The sequence below is a fragment of the Lactuca saligna genome, chromosome 2 (genome assembly GCF_052625555.1).
Source record: "Lactuca saligna cultivar CGN05327 chromosome 2, ASM5262555v1, whole genome shotgun sequence".
Classification (NCBI taxonomy): Eukaryota; Viridiplantae; Streptophyta; class Magnoliopsida; order Asterales; family Asteraceae; genus Lactuca; species Lactuca saligna.
In genome coordinates, this window is record NC_136418.1 from 161,785,001 (window position 1) to 161,795,288 (window position 10,288).

Genomic DNA, 10,288 nt, shown 5'->3' on the forward strand with positions numbered 1-10,288 from the left:
TTGAAGTGCAACTGAGAAAAGTCGTTCGAAACATTAGGAGCGGCAATGGACTGGAGTTCAAGAACAAAGAATTTGAAGACTTTTTGGTAGAAAAAGGAACCAGTCACAACTTCTCAGCCCCTTACACGCCTCAACAGAACGGTATTGTCGAAAGGCGAAACCGATCCTTGTGTGAGGCGGCCCGAACTATGCTAAGTTTCGCTTCTCTTCCCTTATATTTCTGGGCTGATGCTATTGCTGCAGCATGCTTTACGCAGAACAGATCTTATCTCAACAAGAATTTCTCTCTCACTCCTTATGAGATCATCAATAACAGGAAGTCGAACGTAAAATTCTTTCATGTGTTCGGTTCACGATGCTTCATCTTCAACTCCAAAGAACATTGTAACAAGTTTGATGTTAAAGCAGACGAAGGAATTTTTCTAGGATATTCTCTCAATTCAAAAGCATATCGGGTTTTAAACAAGCGTTCTAGAAATATTGAAGAAACCTATTATGTGACTTTCGATGACAGCTACGTCAAGAAGCTAAAGACTACTGAAGGAGCAATTGGAGATATTTTCTCTCAAACAGGTCAAGTCACAGCCACGATTGCCAATTTATTTGATCAGTTTGTGGGCTTATTCGATGAACCTGAGAAAGCCACTCTCTCGGAAGCCAAGGCGGCAGAAAACAAAATGGGTGACAGAGAGCATGTTCCAAACGAACCTCCTCAGCACGACGCGTCAGTTGAGGGGGAGAACCCATTCTCTTCAAATCAACCAAACACACACTTTCAGGGGAGAACTCTATCCCGGTGGCACCCGAAGGTCCTGCATCACCCGAAAGTCCTGCATCACCCGAAGGTCCTGCATCACCCAAAAATCCTGCATCACCCAAAGGTCCTGCAGCACCCGAACGTCCAGCCACACCCGAAAGTCCAGAAGCACCAGAAAGTCCAGCTACACCTGAGAGTTCTGTTGCACCTGAAGATCTGAACCAACCTGAAAAACCAAATGATTCATCATCAGTTGAGGGGGAGAATTCCGATATGTTCTATGATGACGATAGTCAATCTGAATTGGAAGAAATGATCAACGCTGAATTGGATCCATCGTATGATCCAAACTATCCTCCCCTCATTAAATGGACCAGAGATCATCATGTATCTCAGATAGTGGGTAATGTATCTAAAAAGGTCCTGACCCGATCCCAAGTGAAGGCAAAGCAAGCCTCTCTATTCTCCAAAGTAGAGTTATGCATGTATAATTCTTTCGTGTCCAAAGTTGAGTCGAAGACAGTCAATACGGATCTTGATCATTCTAATTGGGTTCAGGGTATGCAAGATGAACTCAATGAGTTTGAACGCAACAACGTTTGGCACCTTATTCCAACACCTAAAGATGCCTCGGTCGTTGGTCTCAAATGGGTATTTAGAAACAAAATGGACAAGGAAGGTAATGTAATTCGAAATAAAGCTCGTCTCGTGGTGAAAGGATACTTCTAGGAAGAAGGAATTGATTACGAAGAAACTTTTGCTCTGGTAGCAAGGCTGGAATCTATTAGAATATTTCTTGCCTACGCTGCACACAAGAACTTCGAGGTCTACCAGATGGATGTGAAGTGTGCCTTTCTGAATAAGGATCTTGAAGAAACCGTGTACGTGGAGCAACCTCCTGGTTTTGTGAACAAAAAACATCCTAATCACTGCTATATCTTGGATAAAGCAGTTTATGATCTGAAACAAGCTCCTAGGGCATGGTATGAAACTTTAACTAATTTTTTAAAGATGTCTAAATTCAAACAAGGCTCGGTTGACCCAACCTTCTTTCGTAAAAAGGAAGGTAACCACCTTATGATCGTTCAAATCTATGTCGATGATATCATCTTCAGCTCAACGAATCCTAGCTTAACAGCTGAATTCAAAAAGCTGATGGATCCTAAATTTGAAATGAGCTCAATGGGTCCAATTAACTTTTTCCTTGGTTTAAACGTTAGACAGGGACCAGAAGGCATCTTTATCAACCAGGAAGCATACACAAAGACTCTTTTTGCTAAATTTGGCATGTTGGGAGAATCAAAAGTCAATGTCCCTATGGCGTTCGGCACCAATCTCACACATTCTTTAGAAAAACCGGCAGTCAACATCACTTTATATCGACAAATGATTGGTTCCTTGATGTTTCTCACAGCTAGTAGGCCTGATATAATGTTTTCAGTGTGCTATTGTACCAGGTTTCAAGCAAATCCTCGTGAATCACACATGCTAGCTGTAAAGAATATATTCAGGTATTTGAAGCGAACCACATCTCTCGGTCTCTGGTATCCCTCAAACTCAGGTTTCTTCGTTCAAGCCTACTCAGATGCAGACTTAGGAGGATGTGGTCTAGATCGAAAAAGTACCACAGGAGGCTGCCAATTCTTAGACGGGAAGTTGGTTAGCTGGCAATCAAAGAAACAAACATGTGTTTCTCTGTCTACAGCCGAAGCAGAGTACATTGCAGCTGCCTCCTGTACATCTCAAGTGATTTGGATCCAAAGCCAGCTCCGTGATTATGGACTCAATATGAAAAAGATCCCACTATATTGCGATTCAGAAAGTGCAATTAGGATCTGTCATAACCCAGTGCAACACTCCAAGACCAAGCATATAGCACTGAGGTATCACTTTATTAAGGATCATGTGGAAGATGGAAACGTCGAAATTCACTTTGTTCGGACTACTGATCAACTGGCTGATATCCTCACCAAAGCCCTACCTGAAGCTAATTTCAATAAAATCCTTCAAGGTCTAGGCATGATGGAATCGGAGTCAGTTCCAAAAACACCATCTTAAAACTAAAAGTTAGAAGCGAAATGAACCGAACGCTCGGTCTATTTCGGGTTCGATCCCAATGCACTTGTTTTCGCTTTATCTTAAAAAGGTATTGTCTATTGTTGCATACATCTGTACTTTTATTTTCCAAAATTCAAAAAATAAATAAATAAATAAATAAAAAATAAAACCAAAATGAACCGAGCGTTCGGTCCATTTCGGGTTCGGTTCAAATTTTTATTTTTTTCTCTTTCTCTTATTTTTTATTTGGTTTTTCTCTTTACAAAACTATCAAATCTCCAAAAATATTTTCTCTCTTTCGTTTCTATTTTTGTTTATCATTCCTGGAATATCGATGGGGGCAGGTATCATTCTCACACTTTATACTAGTTAAGCGTCCCTAGAAGCATGCTGCTGCATGTTGTCCAAAGCCTCACTTGATTCTGAATAATAGCCTTACTGAATTGGTATATACAAACCTTGTCTTCCCAATTAGGCTTTTATATTTATTCTAATCATGAGCTACCTTACTCTCTTCTCACATGAGATAAGAGTTATCTGCTTGGTCCTTATTTTAACAGCAGAGGTACTTTGGTTTCTTTACACCATCTCCAATACTTTTCTCCATCCTATTCGCTTCATAAACGTAACCCTTGAGACTCTCAGAAATTACCACTGAGGTTTATGGTTATACAATTTCTGTGTTCATGATCTTAGCTTCGTGTCACTACGTGCTAAGTGAAACCCAGAATTCAATACCTACCATGAATTGACGGTAAACCATTACATTTGTAGTTGTATCATGAAATCTCTTTCTTTTGTGTGATTCTTATGAAATTTTTACTAACCATGACATTTCTTCCCATAGAATCCAGTTTTAATATTTTGAGATTTCACAAACAAACATATCCAACAAGTCACCACAAATACATCCCAACCTACTTGTTCAACAGACCACATTGGTTTCACAGGTACTTCGTTTGGTTTCGGTCTTATTTCAAGGTCCGGAATTCCAAACTGAAGCGAAAGCCACCCTTTTAAGCCTTATCAAAAGCTACCTTTCAACACTTCTTAACCAGTTTTGATCGTAATTTAACGGGAATCCATACAGACACTTTAAAGTCTCTCTTGACTCTGAAGGAAGAAGATTCGTGCCCGGGATCCACTGTTTTATGTCTACATTGACATCACAAATTCCCTCATAGATATTGTTTTCTGTCTTTATCGTTTGACACTCTATGCACGAAAATCTTTTGATTTTCCAAAAGTCTGGTTCGGTTCAATACATGCTATTTACTCTTGTATAGCATTAGGTCTCAAAGAACTTCTTAATCAACGACTGACGTGGCTCTTCTAATATCTTTGATTCTATCTCAAGATAACGACTATGTTAAAAGATATGATGATGACTCAGGCGGAAGGTCAACAGTTCAAAAGGTGATATGATGGAAAGGCGCGTTTGACGACACAGTATTTCTCTCTTATGCGTAATCATCGGGGTTGCTAACAGTCACAAATCAGTCTATTCAGGGAACGTTTCACATTTCGAGAGGATTTGGGGGCTGATTCTTCTCTCTTCTCTACCGGGTATAAAGGGATCATTCCAAAATCACTTTACCACTTTACAGCAATCCAAAATCAGAAAGCAACCTAAGCCGATTTATCCTTTACTGTTCATCTTCTTCAACCCAGCATTCAAGAATGGCGGATTCTTCGTTTGTTCACGAAACTTCTTCTCGCACCCACATTCTCCCTATTCGACCTGAACAAAGCCTAGTGATTGACCTAAACCCTCTTGTCTACGATCATTACATGTATCCCATCGTGGAGTGTCTCAAATACTCTCCACTAGTTATCGCCTTGTCGAAGGTGGAAATCGTACCCATGGAATGTCTTTCCCAGGTATTCTCCACTGCTCATTATGAAAAATCAGTGGATAGAATCTACTTCTACATTCTTTCCAACAAGACCTCCATATCCAAGCAACGTTTTTGCTGGCTTCTAGAGTTTGAACCTGATGAATCACGAGTTAACCTTGACTCAATCTCTGTGGGACAGTTATTCTCAATGTTCTACAACATGGGCTACACAGAAATCCTCACTACAGTAACGAAGTTTAAAAAGTCGTGTCTTCCTCCTCAATGGAACGGCTTCTTCACCCTTTTATTCAAGGGATTATTTGAGAGAAGTGTTGGTTCTGATGGGGCCAGTAAATTGTTCATGACCATTCTCTACGGGTTGTACAATGGGATCAACCTAGATTATGGCTCGGCTCTCTGGCAACAGCTTATTCAAAGCCTTGCCTCCTCATCCTGTCATACTGAAGTATCCTATGCCAGATTTTGGACGCTCAGCACCAAATGGGCAATGGACAAGCTTCATGTTCCAATTGTAGCCGATTCCCCCCTTTCCTCGATCAGTGTCTTCCACACCACCAAGATAATTGTCTCTGATCCCACCAAGTTCTCTTTCATTGGATCCATTCCGGAGTCTATGTACGCCGGTGTGTCAAAGGCGAGCATTATCATGAAGACCTACAAGGAATTTCATCCTTCGGGTCCAAGGGAGCTGACTGCAGAGATGGTTCAATCCATCGATGATGTAGATAAACCACCTGCCAGGGGAAAGAAACCATATAAAGGGAAACTTAAGAAACAGGCTCAAGGGGCGAAGGGTCCTTCTCCTAAGAAGAGGAAACCCTCAAAGATAGATCAATCCCCCCTACCGAAAAGGAAGAAAAACCAACCAATGAGGACACTAATTCTCGCTTCTTCCTCAAGCGATTCAGAGGCTGACAAGTCTGACTCTGAGGAATCTGCTCGAGGTGGTTCTCCTCCCTATTCTCCATCACATGAGTTACCGATTTCATCCAAACCTATTTCTCCTCCTCTTACCACCATCCCTATTTCCATTCCCTCCATAACCTCTTCTATCCCTATTCCACCCTCTTCTATCCCTATACCACCCTCTTCTATCCCTATACCACCCTCTTCTATCCCTATACCACCCACTTCTATTCCTATACCACCACCCATTTTCACTGAAGCCACCAAAACAACTATCAGTGAGGTTCGACCCAACGTATCTGATACGGGGGATCGAACTTCAGCACCTGAAACCACCTTCACCATAGAGCCATCTTCTATACCTGAACCTACCCCTACCACTGAACCTCCAAAATCACCCTTATCTCCCACTCCCTCAGACGAAACTGAGACATTTTTGGGTGGGGAGAATATGACCTTTGATTCCACATACTACAGCCCTTACCGGATCCAAAGCGATGATGATGATGATGCTCCCGTCACCAAAAAGCACATCAAAGAACTTTATGAGAAAATTGACAATCTCATCGCTTCTTCCTCTTCCTCTCGGTCCCACGTGACAGAGGATGCTATTCAGAAAATGGTGGACGACTTCACTAACAAACACGACGCTTCCATCACCTCTGCCACTTCTGCCATTGATGCATTCTCAAAGGCATGCAATGCTGCGACCGAAAAAGTCAAAAAACTATTCAAAGATGCTAACATTTTTCTGAAGTCTTTGCAGGGGGGCCCCATTTGACGCAAAGGGGTAGATTGTTGGGTGTATGGTGTTGCGTCTTGGGCTCGACTCTTAGCCCTGTTTTGTATCCGGATTGGGCCTGTCCATCCGTGATTTATTTGTTAGGGTTTGAGTATTTATAGATGCTTGCATGCATCTTAGTACGTAAGGTTTTTAGAGATAATTTAATAGCGTTCATTGTTCTTATCGATTGTAAACCCTAAAGCCTCTACAGCGGAAGTTCTTTGTCGAGCTCTGCTGAGGCTTGAATCATTTGAATTATTAAGCATATTGTTGATTCCATCTCTTGTTTATTACTTTGTTTGAATCATTTGGCCAAACCTGTGTAAGATCTAAACGATCTAAGAGATTCATATCTCATCATTCATCAAATACTCTAATGGCTTAGGTGCCTTTATGACTATCACCATCCAAGGAAGCCCTTAGCGGTGTAGTCAATTCCTCTATTTTAAAATGATTAGTCTCCTGATAATCATGGACTAGGATCTGTAGGGATCGCTTGGGAAGGGTACTTTAGGGATGAATTATAGATATTTAAGTTAGGTTATATCTAATTATTTAGTAATAGTTGGCTTGTAGTTTTGATAATTAAGGAATAATATCATAAGAATATTATGGTCTTTAAATCCCTATGTATCTCACCAGGTTTTCCATCCTAACCCACTCAATTTGTATGCATCATAGGTATCAAGACTCATGGTTGTAGAACTTGCTACTCGGTACTTGTTCGGCTGACTACTGAGTAGCGAGTACTCACTCGAATTTGGTAATTCATTTAGAAATATTTTTAGGGAAATTATATATGTAAAAACATAAGTTAAAACCATACGTTGATTGAAATATATAACAAAATTAGATACATGTTAATACACAAAAACTGAAAACACACACAATAGTCCCATTTCATGAATAAATTTAACATTTAAGATATATATATGTAGAAATAATCACATTTATGTGTGTTAAGTAATAAATCATTAATTAAATTATACATATTAATCACTGAATTGGTCAAGTTTTACAACACTATTCGCTTCAATAAGGGGCCGATCGGGGAGTACTTGAATTATATAACTCGCATCGGTAAGAGGTCGAGTAGCGAGTACTCGGACGAGTAATCGCCCAACTCGGTGAGTTTTACAACGTTGTCAAGACTTAAGCTACTAGAACTTGATTAGGTTGTTGATTGATTAAGGGAAAGTCTGCCATGGTGTTCAGAACCGTTAGGTCTTTATGTTGTAACTTATGTATTTATATTGTTTATGACATCCTTAGGGTTTCAATAAATTGAGGCAATCACTTGTCCTCAAAATGTTTAATTATATTGGGATCTTTCGCAACAATGCTAAAACAATTTTAAAAGTGTAAAGAAAAAAGTTTAAATTGGTTCTTAAAATTAGAGGATGTCACAAAAACTGAATGTCGTTGGATGTTGGTTTGCTCATAAATTCATCTCTATACAACTTAACTGATGGGTTTTAGTCATAAGAACATCCTATGTGCTCATACAAACCCTAATGCTTGGATCTAGGTTTCTCTATTGTACATGCAAGTTATCCAAGACTATAAACCCTAATTCTAGCATACAAGTAATCATATTAACATAAGAATGGATTTAAGACATTACCTTGATTGTTATGTAGCAATAACAATCCAATTCCTCCTTGTATTGACTTTAGAAAGCTTAGAGTCACAAATGTCACTCCTCTAATGGTTCACAAACACCAAGAGCAAGAGGATGAAGAGGAGAGAGGATGGAGGCTGCCCTAAAACGTGCGAAACCCTGGAAGGATGCTTAGCCACGTTTTTAGGTCATAAGGGATGTATATATAGTTAGGTTATTAGGGTTATCTAATAAGGAAACCCTAAATTGGATGCTTAAGCCCTAAGTAACCCATGGACTCCTTTCCTTAAGGCCTTGGACAATTTCTTATGGGTTTCCCCATAGAATTCATCCACTCCTTAATATAAGACAATCCATAGCCCAAATTGCAATTATCTTATAATTACAATTCCAGTCCCTTAAGTTTAATTAATCTCTTTTAGTCACAAAACTAATTACCAATTAATTCTTGACTAATATTAATTAAACAATATGATTTCTCCTTTAATATATTATTCTCATAATATATTAATAAATCACATTTAATCCTTTCTCTCCATAATTCATCCTATCAAGTTGCTTTGATGAAGGCAACCCAAAAGGACTATGCGCCATCGGGTCAAGTACATACCAAAATAGTTATGGACTTAGACACTAATCCAACAGTCTCCCACTTGGATAAGTCTAATAACTATTATGCATATGAATTCAGATCCTGATCTGCAATCGTAGCTTTCCAAAGTCGCTGTCAACTCTGATCCTATCAGATACATGTGTCCTTTAGATAAGGGATCATATATTCCTCCATTCTAGATATCGTATGAGATATGATTTCAAATCATTCTCTTTGTACTATTTCTCGACTTCCGATTTATGATGACTAACTAATTGAACAAATCAAATTAGCCCTAGCCCGGCCGAGCATTTACGTTTGTCATCACTAAACCATCGAGGGGCCCAAAGATATCGCTTTTATCCTACTTGGGATAAAAGGAACGGATAAAATTTGATTCAATGCTTGCTTGCACTTACTTACCGAATCACACACAACAATATGTTTTATGACACCAAGTTACTAGAGTGTTTTCATATTATCAATGTGCAACCGATTAGCAAGATACAACTCACACATCTCGGTTTCAAGAATATAAGATGTTATCGTCTCACCAATCACTTGTGATACAATTCATGAAGTGATCCAAGTGAGCGTGGGTTTAATCCAATGCTCAAATCATATTCATAAGCACTCATGAACGTTGCAGCAAACATTTGCTTATGTCTAATGCTCTTTAGATAATCCACGCACCAATTCATGACAGTCTTCATTCATACCTACTTCCAACATATGAACGACTGTGGCCCTTTCGAATAATTTGACTGTTGTTAATCAATTAAATTATTCAGGAAGTCAAACACATGCAAAGTGAAACACAAGAATAATACTAATCCTATATGTCCTCAAACCTTTGAGTATAAATAAAACACCTTTTATTTATCACCATATCGATTACTCATTATTTGTCGTTTTGGGTAATCAACTTCTTACTTGAATTATAACACTTGTCCTATGCTCTCAGCATGCACACAATGTTTACCTATGGTTCTTACTTTTTGAAATAGATCAAATGAACACATTTCCAATCATACTCATTTCACAACTCCTAATCCATTTTATAAATGTAAGAATATCATTTCTTTCCACTTATAGAATATGCTAGATTCTAACATTTTATGCAACGTTCCTTTTGTAATATCACTGCACCAAAGTCAAAAAGACTATTGCCAATGAAATTACAAAGTCCTCTATCGGAGATTGTTACAAGACAATTCCATAGATGTGATGTCTCTCACTCAAAGTACATTCCTTTGAACCTCCTTTTGCATAAAAGTTTTTAATCTGAACATAGATTTTCAATATTCAATTCCCAATATGGGCACGTTTCCATATTTTCCATATGACAACTCATTCTTAATAGAATCTTATCTATTCATAATAATGTCGATATGGTCCACCCAATATGGAAACATTTCCATATTTTCCAATACTATACTTCCAACTACTCACAAGCGATCAATCCTCGGCGAACTTTGAATTGTCCTTTTGATAGTTGTTTAATTATTTTGGTCAAAAACGGATTCTAGTCCTTTTTCCCTCTAAATGCGCTAAACATTTGGAAAATTTTAGAATGGTCACATATTATAGCATTTGCAATTGATCCTGTACCCGAGGCGTATGGGAGACGATGCATAATGTCTTACATAAAGATTTGATATTTTATAATTCTTTTGCCATAATGTTTTATTTTCTATGTTCTCAAAATTCG